The sequence below is a fragment of the Meriones unguiculatus genome (genome assembly GCF_030254825.1).
Source record: "Meriones unguiculatus strain TT.TT164.6M chromosome Y unlocalized genomic scaffold, Bangor_MerUng_6.1 ChrY_unordered_Scaffold_35, whole genome shotgun sequence".
NCBI lineage: Eukaryota > Metazoa > Chordata > Mammalia > Rodentia > Muridae > Meriones > Meriones unguiculatus.
This window is the reverse complement of record NW_026843712.1, coordinates 2,969,184-2,989,268: the sequence shown is the minus strand read 5'-3', so window position 1 is coordinate 2,989,268 and position 20,085 is coordinate 2,969,184. Positions and strand designations below refer to the sequence as shown.

The 20,085-nt window shown below is 42.3% G+C and overlaps 1 pseudogene; it reads right to left on the bottom strand.

The window, feature by feature from the left end:
* Positions 1 to 20,085, bottom strand: part of LOC110542664 (stabilin-2-like) — a 146,515-nt pseudogene that overhangs the window by 15,881 nt on the left and 110,549 nt on the right.

Here is a 20,085-nt window from a genome sequence, read left to right as displayed (position 1 = left end):
AAAGAGCAGGCCAATCAGATTATGTCAGAGGCAGTCCCTCTTCACATTACTATGTAACCCAATTGGACTCTAAACTGCCCTGGACTACATCTGTGCAGGGGTTCTGGGTTATCTCCATGAATAGTCCTTGGTTGGAGTATGAGTCTCTGGGAAGTTCCCTGTGTTCAAATTTTCTTGTTCTGTTGCTCTCCTTGTGGAGACTCTGTCCACTCCAGCTCTTACTATTTCCCAGTTCTTACCTAAAATTCCATTCACTTTGCCCAACAGTTGCCTATCAGGCTCAGCATCTGCTTTGATAGTCTGAAGGGCAGAGGGTTTCAGAGGCCCTCTGTGGTAGGTTCTTAGGTTGTTTCCTGTTTTCTTCTTCTTCTGATGTCCATCCTCTTTGCCTTTCCAGATGGGGATTGGACATTTTAGTTAGGGTCCTCTCTCTTGCTTAGTTTCTTTAGATGCACAGGTTTTAGTGGGTTTGTCCTATGTTGTATGTCTATATGAGTGAGTATATACCATGTGTGTCTTTTTGCTTCTGGGACAACTCACTCAGGATGATCCTTTCCAGATCCCACCATTTACCTGCAAATTTCATGATTTCCTTATTTTTCATTGCTGAGTAATATTCCATTGTGTAGATGTACCACAATTTCTGCATCCATTCTTCAGTTGAGGGGCATCTGGGTTGTTTCCAGCTTCTGGCTATTACAAATAAAGCTGCTACAAACATGGTTGAGCAAATGTCCTTATTGTTTACTTGAGCCTCTTTTGGATATATGCCCAGTAGTGGTATGGCTGGATCTTGAGGAAGCGCTATTCCTAGTTGTCTGAGAAAGTGCCAGATTGATTTCCAGAGTGGTTGTACAAGTTTACATTCCCACCAGCAGTGGAGAAGGGGTCCCCTTTCTCCACAACCTCTCCAACATGTGTTGTCACTTGAGTTTTTTATCTTGGCCATTCTCATGGGTGTAAGGTGAAATCTCAGGGTTGTCTTGATTTGCACATCCCTAATGGCTAGTGAGGTTGAGCATTTCTTTAAGTGCTTCTCTGCCATTTGGTATTCCTCTACAGAGAATTCTCTGTTTAGCTCTGTTCCCATTTTTTAAGTGGATTACTTGGTTTGCTGCTTTTCAGCTTCTTTAGTTCTTTATATATACTGGATATGAGTCCTCTGTCAAATAAAGGGTTGGTGAAGATTCTTTTCCAATCTGTAGTTGGTCGCTTTGTTTTGAGGACGATGTCGTAGAAGCTTTTCAGTTTCATGAGGTTCCATTTATTGACTGTTGCTCTTAGAGCCTGTGCTGTTGGTGTTCTGTTCAGGAAGTTTTCTCCAGTACCAATGAGTTCTAGGGTATTTCCCAATTTTTTTTCAAGCCGATTTAATATGTCTGGTTTTATGTTGAGGTCTTTGATCCACTTGGACTTCAGTTTTGTGCAGGGTGATAAGTATAGATCTATTTTCATTTTTCTACATGTAGACATCCAGTTGGACCAGCACCATTTGTTGAATATGCTATCTTTTTTCCATTGAATGGTTTTGGTGTCTTTGTCAAAGATCAGGTGTCCATAAGTGTGTGGGTTTATTTCTGGGTCCTCTGTTCGGTTCCATTGATCCACCATTCTGTTTCTATGACAGTACCATACAGTTTTTAAAACTGTTGCTCTATAGTACTACTTAAGATCAGGGATGGAGATACCTCCAGAAGATCTTTTATTGTAGAGGATTCTTTTAGCAATTCTGGGTTTCTTGTTATTCCATATGAAGCTGAGAATTTTTCTTTCCAGGTCTGTAAAGAATTGTGTTCGTAATTTGATGGGCATTGCATTGAATCTGTAGATTGCTTTTGATAAGATGGCCATTTTTACTATGTTAATCTTGCCAAGCCATGAGCATGGGAGATCTTTCCATCTTCTCATATCTTCTTCTAATTCTTTCTTCAGAGGAGAGGCAAGATGGCGGCGCCTGGAGGACTCTCATTCTGAGCAGCAGCAGCAGGATCAGCACAGTGACCAGTAATCAGAACTCGCAGCCACAAAACACAATTCTGGGTTTTTTGTTATTCCATAAGACATTGAGAATTTATCTTTACAGGTTTGCAAAAAATTGTGTTGGTAATTGTATTGAATATGTACATTGCTTTTGGTAAAATGGCCATCTTTACTATGTTAATCCTGCCAAGCCATGAGCATGGGAGATCTTTCCATTTTCTGATCTCTGCCTCTAATTCTTTCCTCCGAGACTTAAAATTTTTTTCAAACAAGTCTTTTGACTTGCTTGGTTATGTCATTTGTGGCTATTGTGACGGGTGTTGTTTTCCTAATTTCTTTCTCAGCCATTTTATCTTTTGTATACAGGAGGGCTACTGAACTTTTTGAGATATTTGTTATCGGGCCACTTTGGTAAAGGTGTTTAGCAGCTGTAGGAGTTTCCTGGAAGGATTTTTGGGGTCACTCATGTAAACTATCATATCATCTGCAAATAGTGATGATTTGAGTTTTTCCTTTCTAATTTACATCCCCTTAAAATCCTTCAACTGTGTTATTGCTCCAGCAAGGACTTCTAGAACTATCTTGAAGAGATATGGAGAGGGTGGGCAGCCTTGCCTTGTCTCTGATATCAATGGGATTGCTATAAGTTTCTCTCTGTTCAGTTTGATGTATATTGCCTTTACTATGTTTAGATATATGCCTTTTATCCCTGATCTCTCCAAGACTTTAAACATGAGTGGATGTTTCATTTTGTTAAATGCTTTATAATCATCTAAGTAGATAATCATGTGTTTTGTTTTGTTTTCTTTCATTCAGTTTGTTATTATGGTGGACCACATTGATGGATTTTCTTATATTGAACCATCCCTGCATATCTGGGTTGAAGCCTACTTATTATAGTGGATGATATCTTTGGTGTGATCTTGTATTCAGTTTGCAGGTATTTTGTTGAATATTTACACATCAATGCTCATAAGGAGATTGTCCTGAAACTCTCTTTCTTTGTTCGGTGTTTGAGAGGTTTACATTCTGAAGTGACTGTGGACTCAAAGTACACTGTCATCAAAACAAAAGGAAAGCCTACAGATTTGAAAAGATTCTTCACCAACCTTTTTTCTGACAGAGTGCTACTATACAATATATATAATGAAATAAAGAAGCTGAAAAGAAGCAAACCATGTAATCTATTTGAAAACTGGGGCACAGAGCTCAACAGAGAATTCTTGGCAGAGGAATATAGAATAGCAGAGAAACACTTAAAGAAATGCCCAATGTTATTAACCATCAGGGAAATGCAAATTAAAAAGACCTTGAGATTTCACCTTACACTTATCAGAATGGCCAGGATGAAAAACTCAAGTGACAACACATGCTGGAGAGGTTGTGGAGAAAGGGGAACCATCCTCCAATGCTGATTGGAATGTAATCTTGTACAACCACTCTGGTAATGAATCTGTCTTTTTGGGAGACAACTAGGAATAGCACTTTCTCAAGATCCAGCCATACCACTCCTATGCAAATATCCAAAAGAGGCTCAATTACACATAAGGACATTTGCTCAACCATGTTCTTAGCAGCTTTCTTTGTAATAGCCAGTAGCTGGAAACAGGCCAGTTGCCCCTCAACTGAAGAATGGATGCAGAATTTGTGGTACATCTACACAATGGAGTATTACTCAGCAATAAAAAATAAGGAAATCATGGAATTTACAGGTAAATGGTGTGATCTGGAATCATCCTGAGTGAGCTGTCCTAGAAGCAGAAAGACACACACAGTCTATACACATGCATTCAGACATGTAATATAGGAAAAAACTTTTAAAAACTTTACTTCGAAACTACACATGAGAGAGGACCCTGAACAAAATGCTAACTCACCATCCCAAAAAGCAAAGAGGAAGGACATCAGAAAAAGAAGAAAACAGGAAACAAACTAAAAAGTAGCCACAGAGGGCCTCTGAAAGGCTCTTCTCTACAGACTATCAAAGCAGATGCTGAGACATATGGCCAAACTTTGGGCAGTGTTCATGGAAACTTATGTAAGAAGTAGGAAATAGTAAGATCTGGAAAGGACAATAACTCCACAAGGAGAGCAACAGAACCAGAAATTTGAACACAGGGGTCTTCCCAGAGGCTCATACTCCAATCAAGTACCATGCATGGAGATAAACTAGAACCACTGCACAGGTGTACCCCATGGCAGTTTCGTGTCCAATTGTGTTACACAGTCATGGGAAGAGGGACTGCCTTTTATATAATCTGATTGGCCTGCTCTTTGAACACCTCCCCCTGAATGGAGAGAGTCTTACCAGGCCTCAAAAGATGACAATGCAGTCAATCCTGATGAGCTCTGTTAGACTAAGATCAGCAGAAGGATAGACTGGAGGAACTTCCCTCTCAGTGGACTTGGGGAGGGTCATGTGTGAAGAAGGCAGTGAGAGTGTAGGATAGGGAGGGGAAGAGAGAGGGGCTTATGAGGGGATAAAAAGTGAATAATGTGTAATTAATTAAAAGAAATATAAAAATAAAAAAAGAAGAACTGAGGGAATTAGATCTTGAATTGATCCAACCCCTAACTGAAGTTGCCTGCCTCCCTCCCAAGACAAAGAACAAGGTTCCTAATACCCTGCAGGATTTTCCTGTAACTCCTAGCAGAGCATAGGTTCCTGCTCTACCCCTGCCAAAGAGGTCCAGTCCACCTCAGGCCCTGTAGTTGAAGGAGAGAATGAGGAGGAGAATCTTACCTGCAGTGAAGGGGCCCCTGCAGATGAAAATGAAATTTCTGCCACCTCAGCTGGGTAGTGGGATGGAACATATGAACAACAGTATTGCCGCATTGGCCTTAGATATATAAAAGAACTAAAAAAAATAGTTTCACAATTAGCCCCAGTTGTTCCCTTCACCCTGTCCATAAATGAAACTGAGTGAAAAGTGGCTGACACCCAATGATGGATAATTTTTGATTCCTGCTGCATTATCAGGGGGTGATTTTGTCCTCTAGAAGTCAGGTTTTAATGTATTTTGCAAGGAAACCACATGGTGTAATGCAGTGGCTTGGCAGCGATTTCAAACACTGCACCTTGCAAAAATTATGAGCTAATAGCCCCTATGACACCAAAAAGCAACAAGTCAAGTATCCTCCTGGTCTTCTTTATCAAATTCAAACTGCAGGACTCAAGGCTTGGGAACAGCTTCCCTCTAAGGAAGCACTAACAAACTCCATAGCTGAAATCCAGCAAGTACCATTGGAGCCCTATAGTAATTTCATCAGCCATCTTACTGACATGTTGGAATGGATTCTGGGCTCACATGAAAATGAGAGTGAACTCATAAAAGGTCTAGCTTTCAAAAATACTAACCTTCCCTGCCAAGCTGCCTTATGGCCATACCCTGAAGGCAAAGACATTCTGTTTATGTCAAGTACTGTGCAGGCATCAGCTCAGCTCATTCTGTTGGCATAGCTGTTGGAGCTGTACTACAGGCCCTAACACAGGGCACCCTCCCTAAAGCCTCCTTTATTTGCAAACAACCAGGATATTTTGCCAAATAATGCAAGGCCAATAAAACTGAGCGCCAGCCGGCTTCTACTTGAGGTCCCCACAACACTGGCCCTCAGATTGTCACTCTAAAAAGGATACTCAAGGCAATCCCCTACCAAAGCAGGGAAACTTCTTAAGGGGCCTGTCTCTGGCCCGGAACATAAAACAAACCTCTGGAACTACTGGGTTTGTCCCCCAAACATTAACCCCTCAAGCACAGGCATCTCAAACATTTCCCCCATTCCCAAACAATCATGACAACTCTCCCTACACATAGCAACAGGCAGGAAAAAGAGGGTTGGACTTGTGTGCCTCTTCCAGCACAATCCTAACACCTGGGAATTCATAGGGGAGTTTTTGGCCCCTTGCCTCCTAGCACTTTTGTTCTACTTCTTCTCGCTAGTTCAATTCTTCAGGGACTTCATATCTCTTGCAGAGTTATTGACAATGATTATACAGGAGAGATAAAGATTCTAGTTTCTTCTACTTCTGGTCCCTTAACTAGTAACTAGGGACAAAGAATTGCTCAGCTTTACTGCTTCTTCTCACCCATTTTAACCAGAAAAATATTTGAAAATCCAGAGGCAGCAATAATTTTGGTTCCTTCCATGCTTACTGGATTCAGACTATTACTCAGGATCGACCCTTCCTCAATTTAAAATTGGATGGAAAAAGCTTTGATGCCACCATAATTACACACACACACACACACACACACACACACACACACACACATAGATACACACACACACACACAAATGGACTCCCTTCTGGCCCCTTTCATATTCCTTAACCCAATGGAAAGTTTTGCCCAAGGCATGGCTAATAGTCCCACTGTGTGTTAAAAGTGTGCAGCCCTGATTATAGATCCTTTTAGAACATTTTGGCCTTCTATTTATATAGTATGTTATATACATGATAACCTTTTAGTTGTACCTAATGGCTCAATGTTGCTTCATTCTTGTAAAAAAATTTCACAATAATTAATAGATTATGGTTTACAACTTGCACTAAAAAATATTCAATTGAAAGACACATATTTTTGTTTAGGAGTTGAGCTCCATCGTCAAAAAATTACTACACAAAATATCCAGTTAAAAACTAGCCATTTAAGACATTCAATGATTTTCAAAACTCCTAGGAAATATCAATCAGATAAGACCTTTTCTTAAACTCACTACAGGGAGCTTAAACTTCTTTTTTATATTCTCAAGAAAGATTCTAACCCTTCTTCTCTTCGCTCATTAACCCCAGTAGCAACAGACACCCCTCAGGATGTGGAAACAACTATCCAAAACAAGCTAAGTACATTTTATTTCCTCTAAGGAACCCCTTCTCTTTCTGGTGTGTATCTCATCCCATAAGCACACTGAGGTGTTTAGGCAACATAATCCCCTGTTGTGGACTCATCTCTCCACCTCTCCCACTAAGGTTCTTGCCCGTAATACTCCTTTGGTTGCAGGACTCATCTTTGTGGGACACAGAGAAAGCTGTAAATTTTTTGGCAAAGTATGTGATAAAATAATACTGCCCTATTCTAAAGGTCAGTTAGAATGGCTGATGCAAACTACCAAGAATGGTCCAGGAGTTAACATTTCCCTCACTCTAAGGAAAGAATAAAGTATTCCACCTGTAGCTATTGGACCCAATCCTGTCTTTTTCCCACCCACATAGATAGAACTCAGGAAAAATGATTTTTCCCACACAGACAGAGCCTAAATAAACTGTCCCTGCATCCCTGACTCCTTCCTTTGCTGATAAGCCTATCCCCTCCTTATTTGAAGATGGGATTGATACATGCTATATTATTTTATACCTTGTTAATCATATCTTTTTAGCCCTGATACAAACATACCTGAGCTTACTGAATCCTGTTGGTTTTGTTATGATGCTGCCCCTCCATTTTATGAAGGCATTTCTGTCACTGAGGAAATCTACTCCTCTGACCATTCTAAATGGAGATGGTCACAACAAACTGAGGCTGGATTAACACTGCCTTCTGTTTCTGGCCTGGGGTTATGCATAGGCAATAGTATTCCTCAGATACAGACATCTTTGTAATAGAACCATTCATTAAACAGTGAAGGCACCTTCCCAATTATATCCTCCTAGGCAACAATAGCTAATGGAATTGCAGTGATGGTCTTACATCCTGTAAATACACACCCCTCACCTCAAAAGCAATCCTATGACATTTGTGTCATTGTCCCATTAATTCCCCATATAACTTATTATTCTTGGGTAGATTTTACCAGTTTGGGGACCCCTTTAATGACCATGCATTGCTCAGAACAAAAATAGAGGCCATAATTGCTATTACACTAACTGTCCTCTTTGCACTCTGAGCAGAGCTGCTGGTGATGGGAGAGGTATCACCTCTTTCATTCTCTTCAATAAGCATTACTCTGACCCTCACCTGAAAACTGAGAAGGATGTTGAGAGATTGGAGATTGGCATTACCAATTGGAGAAATCCCTCCTCTCACTGTCTGAAGTTGTCCTACAAATTGAAGAGGACTAGACTTGCTTGTCTTCCAGCAAGGGGGACCCTTTGCTGCCCTGAAGGGAAGAGTGCTGCTTTATACTGGGATTGTAAGGCACAGCATGGCTAAGGTTAGGGAAGGCTTAGAAGAGAGAAAGAGATAGAGAGAACAAGAGGAAAGATGGTTTCATAATTGGTTTTCAATGTCTCCCTGGATCACCAATCTCTTTCCTTCAGTTGTGGGACCCATAGTGGGTTTCCTTCTCCTCATATCTATTGGCCCATGGGACATTAAAAGACTTAACTAGCTTTATAAAACAGCAAATTGATTCCCTGGCATCTAAAACCTTACAAGTTCATTATCACAGATTTGATTTGGCTGACAGAGGCTTAGATGAGCCCCAGGGAAACTGCTGATAGTCTATTCCAAGGGTCTTGACTGCCTGCATTTGGCTCTCATGAGAACATCATAAAATCAGATAAATGCTTGCCTGATGTATCTTGGGTACCTGTAAGGGGTACAAGATGAGGTAGGGCAAGGGGAGGGCCCAATTGCCAGTTTCTGAGTCCCCAGACAATGAAACCTAATTGCATTGATGGTTGTGTCTGATTACCCCTAAACACAGCCTGCTGGGGATGCCCTCAGGTGTTGATGGGGTCTACTTCTCCTTCCCAAAAAGATACTCAAAAAGGGTATAAAATGCCTTTGGAGGATCAGGTCAATACTTCCCCTCTGTTTAATGCCCACCATCTGTAGGGGGCTGTATGAAGGCCCCCCAAGGAGAGTTTGCTCTGGGAAAGAGCTCAGTGGGACTTTCCCACAGAATTATGACTCCCCAGGACTCGGTCCTGAGAAGAGTCACAATGTGTTCCTGTGACAGGCTTATTGCAACTGCCAACAGGCTTATCTGATCTACTTCACCTCCCCTCTGAAGCCTCTGGTATTTTTCCAACAGTTATGGTGGTTTCTCCACTCCCTCCTATACCCTGTCCTTCAAACCTATAAAAAGCCTAAACAGTTTCAATAAAGTTGAGACCTTGACAAGAATCATTACTGCCTGGTCTCCGTTTCTTCTCCTGCCCATTCTAATTTTACAGGTAGTTGTCCTCCTCAATCACTCTACCTCAGAGTCCCTGCTGGTCAGGGGCAACCATCTGCAAAAGACCTTATGAGGTCAAAGCCTACCTACTAGAATCTTAAATTGTTTAAAAGGGAGGAGTTGCTGGGATCCAAAGCTATTTACTGAAGCCAAAGCCAATTAGTGAACCAAAGCCATTTATTCCAGCCAATGCCCATTAGTGGAAAGTTACCAACAGCTGGACTAGGATCCTAGGTCATGGGTGATAGATTTATGTGAGAACATCTACTCTTCAGTCTTGGAACATCCTTGAGATATCTTAAGGAAACATTCTTTAGGTAACTTGCAGCAGGTTACTCAAACCATAAAACACTTTTGCTATCTTCTGCAGCAGTAAATTAGCCTTCCCCCTTTTCCCACCTTCTCTTATATAGTTGTGAAACAATTTCCTACCCATTCTTTCTCCACACACATACCTGGCCCCCCATTTTGAAAGCCATTGAACCCCCGTGGGTCTGGACACAGGCATGTATTACCACACTCAGTCTGAGTTCTTTGAATCTCCTTTGTCCTAAAGGTCATTCTTCTGTAAGAGGTAGCAGCAGCAGTTATACGTTGTTGATCCTCCCCCATCTCAACCAGGCCCAATTGGGTCCTCAGGGACACTACCATTTCCTTCCCTGGCATGGAACATTCTTGGGCAAAGTATCTAGTGCAATCTTCTCCTTCTAGAACCTTGTCAAACAGAAACCCTCAACGCTGTAGCCTTTTGTTTCCTTCTTCCTTCATTCTTGAACTGACATTTAGTGGATGCCTAGTATGGCTTAGGATGTGGAGCCACGAAAGTGGATGAGGTCTGTATCTCACCCTTGAAGAGATATGACAGGAGACTGGACAACACTGACAGGCAGCATGAGATGAGTGCCTGGAGGAAGTGTGGGCGGAACGGGAAAAGGCGAGGCCAGGGAGGACCCTCAAGAACTCTTCATCCCATTGGCTGTCTGGTGCTAATATGCAAATGAAGAAATGTCACTTCCTATTTATGCTGTTTGGAAGGCGTCTTCATGCACTGTCTTCTAGAGCCGCTGCAGGAAGGCTTCTGGGTGGTGAGCCGCGCCAAGTAGCAGGCAGAGGAGAGGCCTGAGGGCCTCCCAGTGTAAGTGATTTCTTTAGGTCTCAGGTGCTAGAAGGTTGGTGTGAGACTGGAGGAGGCGGGGAAGGACGAGGACCTACTGTGACTGGAGGCCACAGGGGAAGGATGAGATGTCAGGCCACTGTGTGGCCAGAGGACAGGAGAGGACTGTGGAGGGCTGTGTGTGATGTGAAGCCACAGGAGGACTATGGAGGGCTGCGGAGGGCTGTGTGTGAATGAAGGCAGGGGGAGTACTGTGGAGTGCTGTGTGTGACAGGAGGCCGAAGGGGAGGAATGTGGAGGACTGTGGAGGGCTGTGGAGGGCTGTGTGTGACCGGAGGCCAGGGGCGGACTGTGGAGGACTGTGGGTGACTTGAGGCCGGGGTAGGACTGTGGAGAACTGTGACAGCAGGCCTTTGTTTGATTGAGGCAGAGGAGGACTGTGGAGGGCTGTTTGTGAATGGAGGCTGGGGGAGGACTGTGGAGGGCTGTGGAAGGTTGTGGGTGACCTGAGGCCGGGGGAGGACTGTGGCAGACTGTGACTGCAGGCCTGTGTTTAATTGAGGACAGAGGAGGACTATGGAGGGCTGTTTGTGACTGGAGGCTGGGGGAGGCCTATGCAGGGCTGTGTGTGACCTGAGGCCTGGGGAGGACTTGGAGGGCTGTGGCGTCCAGTGTGTGACTGAAGGACAGGGGAGGACTTTGGAGGTCTATGTGGGGTCAGGGGCCAGGGGAGGACTTTGGAGGGCTGTGGCAGCCTGAGGGTGACAGGAGGACAGGGAATGATTCTGGAGGGCTCTTATGGCAGGCCTGTGTGTGAAGGAGGACAGGGGAGGACTGTGTCTCTAGGCCCAGGTGTGACCCAAGGCCAGGGAAGGACTGTGGCCCGAGGCTCTGGTGTGAAGAGAAGCCACAGGGAAAGACTGTGTTGCAAGGCCTGTGTGTGACTAAAAGCCCGGGAAGGACTACAGCGGGGGTGGAGGGGAATGGGGGACTGAAGAGATGGCCAGCCAGGTTGAAGGAGGCAGGTACTGGCTGAGAGCTGTGTCTTAAGCAAATGTTCTCTTATTGCAGGGCAGAACATTTTAAGAATGTTTCAAGTGCCTGTGGAAAACTTGGAGAAGGTCAGAAATAGGCGGCCATGGGTAAAGAGCATGCTTCTGAAGATTGGACTTGACAAAATCAAAGAATTGCTGAAGGGCCTTAAAGGATTTGACCCAATTACACATACTTTTATAATACATTTTGGCCAGATGTTGTTCCAGGGGAATTTTTCAGAAAGCAAAGGAGATACTGAAGCAAGCCATACTGCTGTAGTCTGTGCAAATACTCAGTAGATGTGCTTACTTCTCTGAAAAATCATTTGCATCGTTGCCATGAAGATGAGGCTGACCAAGAGTTGCAGATCCAGTGTCCAGATTGCTCATTTGTTTCATGTCCTGATGTGGTGAGCAAACACTTCCAGTTGTTCCATGAGGCTGCTGTGAAAGTTCACAGCCCCAAGGACAAGGTTCTGGGCAATGGGAAGCCACTGAAGGGTTGTATAAGGCATTTCACATGTTTAAAATGTAACTTTTCCAACACTTCCTTCTGGAGCATGAAGAAGCATGTGCTGATCACCCATTTTCACTCTTTGCTTAATGCTTATGTTGGCTTTCACACTAAGGAATACCAGAAACAGTTAAGAGCCAGTGATATTCTTTCTGTGGCAAGCACTGAAAGATACTTTTGTAAAAAGTGTAGTACCAGGATGGGCAGCCAGGATAATCTAATGGCCCATATTTTGACATCAGATATACACAAGGATTTGGAGAATAAGTTGAGGTCTATAATTTCAGAAGACAAAAAGAGGCCAGGGCTTCTGGAGCAAAGGCCCATTGTTGCAAAGGCAGGCTTGTCCAAACCACCAAAGAGCAGGGCTGCACACACAGCTGCTCCAGCCAAGCCCCCTTGGTCTCACTGTGCCTTGACAGAGAAGATCCCAAGTCCAGCCATGGTACAGCCAGTGACCTTGGCCCAACCTGTGATCTCCACCAATGTACAGCCACCAAAGGGGGTCCCAGGCTCTTCCTGGAGCCTCACCTATTCTCATTTTGATACTGCTGAGTCCCACATGGCTTTTAGCCCTCTACCTGTGGGCCAGACCAACCTCACACTGAGGCCTTCGTCTCCCTCAACTGACCTTTTCTCAGCCAAGGCTTCACCTAAGAAGCCTGTAGACCCTCCTGCACAATCTGTGAGCCAGCCACTTGGGCCTGTGAATAAGACTGTTGGAGTGAGCAATCACTCAATGAGTCAAGCCATCCAGTCTGGGATGTTACCACCCACACAGCCCATGGGGTCTACAAGTCGACCAGCTGGACCTGTAGTCAGATCAGTGGGGCTTACGAGTAGGCCAGTGGACTGGTCAGGCCGGGTACTCTGACTTCTGGCTTTTCAAACAACCCTGGGGTTCTCCAGACCATGCCACCATGAACACAATCTTCTGACCCTGTGGAAAGCCAGCCCACAGCTTAAAATACCTTCTGGTAGCCAACTCCAGCGTGCCTCATGGGCAATGCAGATAGGTCCAAATACATGGAAGCAAGCCAGATCCTCAGCCTTAGCCAAATATGGAGTTGTTTGTGACAGAGAGCACTCACCATAGGGAAGGTGGAAGGCAGAAACCAGCTACATCTTTAAGGCATGGCATTACTCAGCTCTCTATAGTTCATCCTTTTTGTTTTAGATGCATCAGGCAAGAGTAGAGGTCTGATCTCTGATAAAAGAAATAAATTGGGACTTTGTACCAAAGTTCATTTAGGTGTCATCCATCCAAAGAGTACCAGACCCCTCCGATACCTTTTTTTCAGAGGAGGGACCTGGGGCATCAACCCGCATGCAATCAGACATGCTCTTCTCTGGATCGAAAGAGGCTGACCCTGAGTGCATTGAGGAAAAAAAAAAAGATCAGAAAGAAGGAGAGGAGGACTTCCCCTATCAGTGGACTTGGGGAGAGGCATAGATGCAGAGAGGGGGGAGGGTGTTCCCGGGATGGGAGAAGGGAGGGGCTTATGGGGGAATACAAAAGGAATAAAGTGTAATGAATAAAAGTTAAATAAAAATTTAAAAAATATGTTAAACACAGACTGAACTTTGAGAATGAACCACAAAAGTCCTAGGCAGTAGTTTGTGCTGATTTTAGTGCCACCTTTGCTCTCTTGTGTTGGTTTCTGCAGCTTTTCTGGATTTTGCAAGGGCTTAGGAATACGTAGGTTAAGAAGTAAATGCTACTACAGATGCACTGATTGATGTAGTTGTGTCTTTTAGGAGTTACTTCTAAGCTTTCTGTTTTTTTTTTCCCTATTATGAGAATGAAATTTGGTATTTTATATATCCCTTATTCTTAGTATTGTCCATGTTAAATGATAAGAAGAGAAGTCTATAAATATTTGTCTTTTCACTTTAGGAAATTTCTGCTTGTTTGTAAATGGTTAGGTGAATTAATAGCATCTTCTGTTAGTATTTGATTACCATATTAAGAATTTGATTTATGTTTCCAGTGTTGTTTTAAAAGCTGTGTCTGAAAAACAACTCTCATGCCTATGGCCTATACATTACTAAATGTTTTTTTTTTTTTTTTAACACTTTGGACATTTGCTTTAATTATGTAATCTTTTTTTTTCACATTGAACAGATGGAATAATTTTTAATTGAAACATTTCAATCTATACATACAGCAATTTTTTTTCAATTACACTTTATTCATTCTGCATCCCCCCATAAGCCCCTCCCTCCTCCTCTCCCAATCCCACCCTCCCTCCTCCCTATCCTTGCATGCCACTCCCCAAGTCCACTAATAGGGGAGGTTCTCCTCTCCTTTCTGATCTTAGTCTGTCAGTTCACATCAAAAGTGGCTGCATTGTCCTCTACTATGGCCTGGTAAGGCTGCTCCCCCCCAGAGGGAGGTGATCAAAGAGCAGGCCAATCAGATTATGTCAGAGGCAGTCCCTCTTCACATTACTATGTAACCCAATTGGACTCTGAACTGCCCTGGGCTACATCTGTGCAGGGGTTCTGGGTTATCTCCATGAATAGTCCTTGTTTGGAGTATGAGTCTCTGGGAAGTTCCCTGTGTCCAAATTTTCCTGTTCTGTTGCTCTCCTTGTGGAGACACTGTCCTCTCCAGCTCTTACTATTTCCCAGTTCTTACCTAAAATTCCATTCACTCTGTCCAACACTTGCCCATCAGGCTCAGCATCTGCTTTGATAGTCTGAAGGGCAGAGGGTTTCAGAGGCCCTCTGTGGTAGGTTCTTAGGTTGTTTCCTGTTTTCTTCTTCTTCTGATGTCCATTCTCTTTGCCTTTCCGGATGGGGATTGAACATTTTAGTTAGGGTCCTCTCTCTTGCTTAGTTTCTTTAGATGCACAGGCTTTAGTGGGTTTGTCCTATGTTGTATGTCTATATGAGTGAGTATATACCATGTGTGTCTTTTTGCTTCTGGGACAACTCACTCAGGATGATCCTTTCCAGATCCCACCATTTACCTGCAAATTTCATGATTTCCTTATTTTTCATTGCTGAGTAATATTCCATTGTGTAGATGTACCACAATTTCTGCATCCATTCTTCAGTTGAGGGGCATCTGGGTTGTTTCCAGCTTCTGGCTATTACAAATAAAGCTGCTACAAACATGGTTGAGCAAATGTCCTTTTTGTGTACTTGAGCCTCTTTTGGATATATGCCCAGTAGTGGTATGGCTGGATCTTGAGGAAGCGCTATTCCTAGTTGTCTGAGAAAGCGCCAGATTGATTTCCAGAGTGGTTGTACAAGTTTACATTCCCACCAGCAGTGGAGAAGGGTTCCCCTTTCTCCACAACCTCTCCAGCATGTGTTGTCACTTGAGTTTTTAATCTTGGCCATTCTCATGGGTGTAAGGTGAAATCTCAGGGTTGTTTTGATTTGCATTTCCCTAATGGCTAGTGAGGTTGAGCATTTCTTTAAGTGCTTCTCTGCCATTCGGTATTCCTCTACAGAGAATTCTCTGTTTGGCTCTGTTCCCCATTTTTTAAGTGGATTACTTGGTTTGCTGCTTTTCAGCTTCTTTAGTTCTTTATATATACTGGATATGAGACCTCTGTCAGATAAAGGGTTGGTGAAGATTCTTTCCTAATCTGTAGGTGGTTGCTTTGTTTTGATGACAGTGTCCAGCAAAACAAACTACATCTGATCAAGAGGCTGTGCTCATAAAGAAGAAATACACAGAGGAAAGTATACTACTGGTTTTTATTCTGAATAAGGTGGTGGTTGTGTCTTTTCCCTGTTGGCTGGGGTCTGACCTCCATCTTACACATTTGGTGAATTTGAATTGAACTGGTGCACAGGAAAATGGAGGAAGGAGAAAAGAATCACTGCCTCAGGATATTAAGTTTCTAGAACAGGAATAGGACCTTTTGAATAAAGGAAAGTTTGACTTGAGATAGGGGAGGGATTATAACATTTGCAAATCTTTTTTTTTCAATGCAGTTTATTACTTTGAACAATCATCTGACCCTGGGGAAAGCCAGCAGACAGCTTAAATAGCATCTGGGTAGCCAACCCCAGCGTGCCTCATGGGCAATGCAGATAGGTCCACATACATGGAATCAAGCAAGGAGATACCTCCAGAAGAGCTGTTATTGTAGAGGATTGTTTTAGCAATTCTGGGTTTTTTGTTATTCCATAGGACATTGAGTATTTATTTTTCCAGGTCTGCAAAGAATTGTGTTGGTTATTTGATGGGAATTGCATTGAATCTGTACATTGCTTTTGGTAAGATGGCCATTTTTACTATGTTAATCCTGCCAAGTTATGAACATGGGAGATGTTTCCATCTTCTGATCCCTCTTCTAATTCTTTCTTCAGAGACTTGAATTTTTTCAGACAAGTCTTTGACTTGCTTGGTCATGTCATTTGTGGCTATTGTGAAGGGTGTTGTTTTCCTAATATCTTTCTCAGCCATTTTATCTTTTGTATACAGGAGGGCTACTGAATTTTTTGATATATTTGTTATCTGGCCACATTGGTAAAGGTGTTTATCAGCTGTAGGAGTTCCCTGGGAGCATTTTTGGGGTGACTCATGTAAACTATCATATCATCTGCACATAGTGATAATTTAAGTTCTTCCTTTCTAATTTGCATCCCCTTGAACTCCTTCAACTGTATTATTGCTCTAGCAAGGAATTCCACTACTATGTTGAAGAGATATGGAGAGATTGGGCAGCCTTGCCTTGTCTCTGATTTCAGTGGGATTGCTTTAATTTCTCTCTGTTCAGTTTCATGTATATTGCCCTTACTATGCTTAGATATGTGCCTTTTATCCCTGATCTCTCCAAGGCTTTAAACGTGAATGGATGTTTCATTTTGTCAAATGCTTTTCAAACATCTAAGGAGATTATCATGTGGGTTTTTTTTTTTTTTGAGATTATCATGTGGGTTTTTTTTTCATTCAGTTTGTTATTATGGTGGATCACATTGATGTATTTCCTGATGTTGATCCACCCCTGCATATCTGGGATGAAGCCTACTTGGTCATAGTGGATGATATCTTTGGTGTGATCTTGTATTCAGTTTGCAAGTAATTTGTTGAGTATTTTCACATCAATGTTCATAAGGGAGATTGGCCTGAAATTCTCTTTCTTGGTTGGGTCTTTGAGAGTTTTAAATTCTGAAGTGACTTTTGCTTCATAGAATGAGTTTTGTAGTGCTCCTTCTGTTTCTGTTTTGTAGAATAATTTGTACAGAACTGGAGTTAGGTCTTCTTTGAAATTCAGGTAGAATACTGCACGAAAACATTTGGCTGTGGCCTTCTTTTGGATGGGAGACTTTTGATGAGAGCTTCTATTTCCTAGGGGAATATAGCACTATTTAATAGATTTACCTGGTCCTGATTCAGTTTTGGTCACTTGGAAATCTGATGAAGCTGTTTGAGTTGACCAATGGCCTTTAGCCTGAAAAAAAGTCATCAGCATGTATGGCATTAGTACAGGAACAGGTTGCCACTGCTCACATTGAACCTACTACTTCTCCTTGGAAACAAAACCTATTTTTGCTGTTAAGAAAAAGTCTGGCAAATGGAGGTTAGTGCAAGACCTAAGAGAAGTTAATGAAACTATGCTTACAATAGGTGCTTTACAACCAGGACTGCCTACCCCTACAGACATTCCTGCTGACTTTTATAAGACAGTTATGGATCTTAAAGTCTGCTTTTTTACCATCCCCCTGCATCCACAGGGTAAAAAGTGCTTATCTTTCAGCCTGCCAGTAACAAACTTCAAAGGGCCTATGCCTTGCTTCCAATGGAAAGTTTTGCCTTCAAGGCATGGCTAATAGTTCCACTCTGTGTCAAAAGTGTGTAGCCCTGATTATTGATCCTTTTAGAACACTTTGGACTTCTATTTATATAGTATATTATATAATATAATTTATATATATAATTATCCTTTTAGTTATACCTGATGGCTCACTGTTGCTTCATTCTTGTCAAAAACTTTTACAAAAATTAATAGATTATGGTTTACAATTTGCACCAGATAAAATTCAATTAAAAGACATATTTTTATATCCTCCCAGGTGACAATAGCTGATGGAATTGCAGTGATGGCATTACTCCCTGTATATTATGCCCACCATCTGCAAAAGACCTTATGAGGTCAAAGCCTACCTACTAGACTCTTAAATTTTTTAAGAAGGGAGGAAATGCTGAGATCCAAAGCTATTTACTGAATCCAAAGGCAAATAGTGAGCCAAAGCTATTTAGTACATTGAATGCCACTTGTTGGAAAGTTACCAACAGCTGCACTAGGACCCTATGTCATGGGTGATAGATTTATGTGACAACATCTGCTAGTCAGTCTTGGAACATCCTTGAGATATCTTAAGGAAACATTCTTGAGTAACTTGCAGGAGGTTTCTCCAACCATAAAACACCTTTGCTATAGTCCGCAACAGTAAATTAGCCTTCCCCCTTTTCCTGCCTTCTCTTATATAGTTGTGTAAAAATTTCAAATAAACGAGACTTTGATCAGACAAACAGACTTAAGCTCCCTCCTTGTGTCTCTGTGTCCTACCCATTCTTTCCACCCCACACACACCAGGCCCCCTGGTAAACTCAAGGAGGTCTGGACACAGGCATGTATTACCACACTCAGTCTGAGTTCTTTGACTCTACTTTGTCAAAAATGACATTCTTCTGTAAGGAGTAGCAGCAGCAGTGATATGTTGCTGTTCCTTTCCATCTCAACCAGGCCCTATTGGGTCCACAGGGACACTACCATTTCCTACATCAATGGGCACAGGCACCCAGCGAGGCATGCGAGTAACCAGGGCATACCTAAATTTACTAGCATTCCAGCATTGGGCAAAAAAGCAAGTATCATTACCACAATTACTTGGCTCTATCTGGCTAATAATGAATAAAAATGGGGGATATAGACAAACAGGTGTGGGCTTATAGGAAATATTATGAGAAGCCTTAACCCCTTGTTGGAACATCCTGCGTCAGTTCTAGAACTAACAGTGGTGGTGTCCAAGGTCTGAGTAGGTTCAGGAGACCATTGCCACCAGAGGCGAGACATGCTCCATGCCAATTGACTAACTCCATGTTTTCCTCCACTTTTGAAAGTCATTTAAGGTTCTTAAATTATTTTTCCCTTTTTTTTTAATTTTTCATCAATTACACTTTATTCATTCTGCATCCCTCCATAAGCCCCTCCTTCCTCCCCTCCCAATCCCACCCTCCCTCCTCCCTCTGCTTGCATGCCACTCCCCAAGTCCACTAATAGGGGAGGTTCTCATCTCCTTTCTGATCTTAGTCTGTCAGTTCACATCAAAAGTGGCTGCATTATCATCTTCTGTTGCAAGTCTTATAAGATGAGAAAGACAACAATGTAATTCCTAAGTACCAGTTTTCTCATATTTGATAGAAAAGACTCATGTTTTATATTTCTCTCTTTTCATTTAAAATACTCTTCAAACACATTATGTTTGGTTTTTCTTTTTCTACCTTGGAATAAGAAATAGCAATTGGGGCTATTAATGGTTGACTCAACTATCCTGTGTTAGGCTCCTAGTACAAAGAATTAATTGTTACTTTTATTTCATTAGAATGGTTCAAAATGAGCCCCTTCTTTCTAAGGGTATTTCTGATCCTCATTAGCCTCATACTTTTATAATTCTCCTATCTTTTAAATATTTTCCTTACTGAACTTCACCCTGTACTCAGATATTCCATATAATCTCTCCGAATATCTCTTATCTCATAACAGCTCCATTTGTTCCTGATACATCTGCAAGTGACCTTGTAGATGCTGTGAAGAAAGTGGCTAAATGAGACCTTTATCCCTTTCACCTCAGGCTGGATATACTTATTTACAATAGTCCTCTATTTTCTCGTTTTCCTTCTCTTGATGCTCTGTAGTCCCCTGCTGCTACTTCTAGTTCATATTGTTGCAACAACCCTGGCAATGGTCACAGTCATCCTAAATATCTCTATGCCCAATTTCTCTCACTAACCCAGTTTTTTTTCTCCCTATATCTCAACCTTCCCAGAAAAACCACATGATTTTATGCTGTTACCAAATGATCTTGTAACTCTCTATTTTCCAAGTCTCTTTAAGAATGCACACAGCAGTCAGTTGGTGGCACATACCTTATTCCCAGTACTCAGGAGACATGGCCAGCCTAGTTTACAAAGTGAGTTCCAGGACTGCCAAGGGCTGTTCCACAGAAAAACACTTTTGTGGGGAGAATTGGAGGAGGGAAGAAGACAGACAATAATTGCATGATTGAATGCAGCCCATCAATTCAAGACTCTCCCATTGCCCTATGACCTTTTAATTGGACCGAGAGTTTCCCCC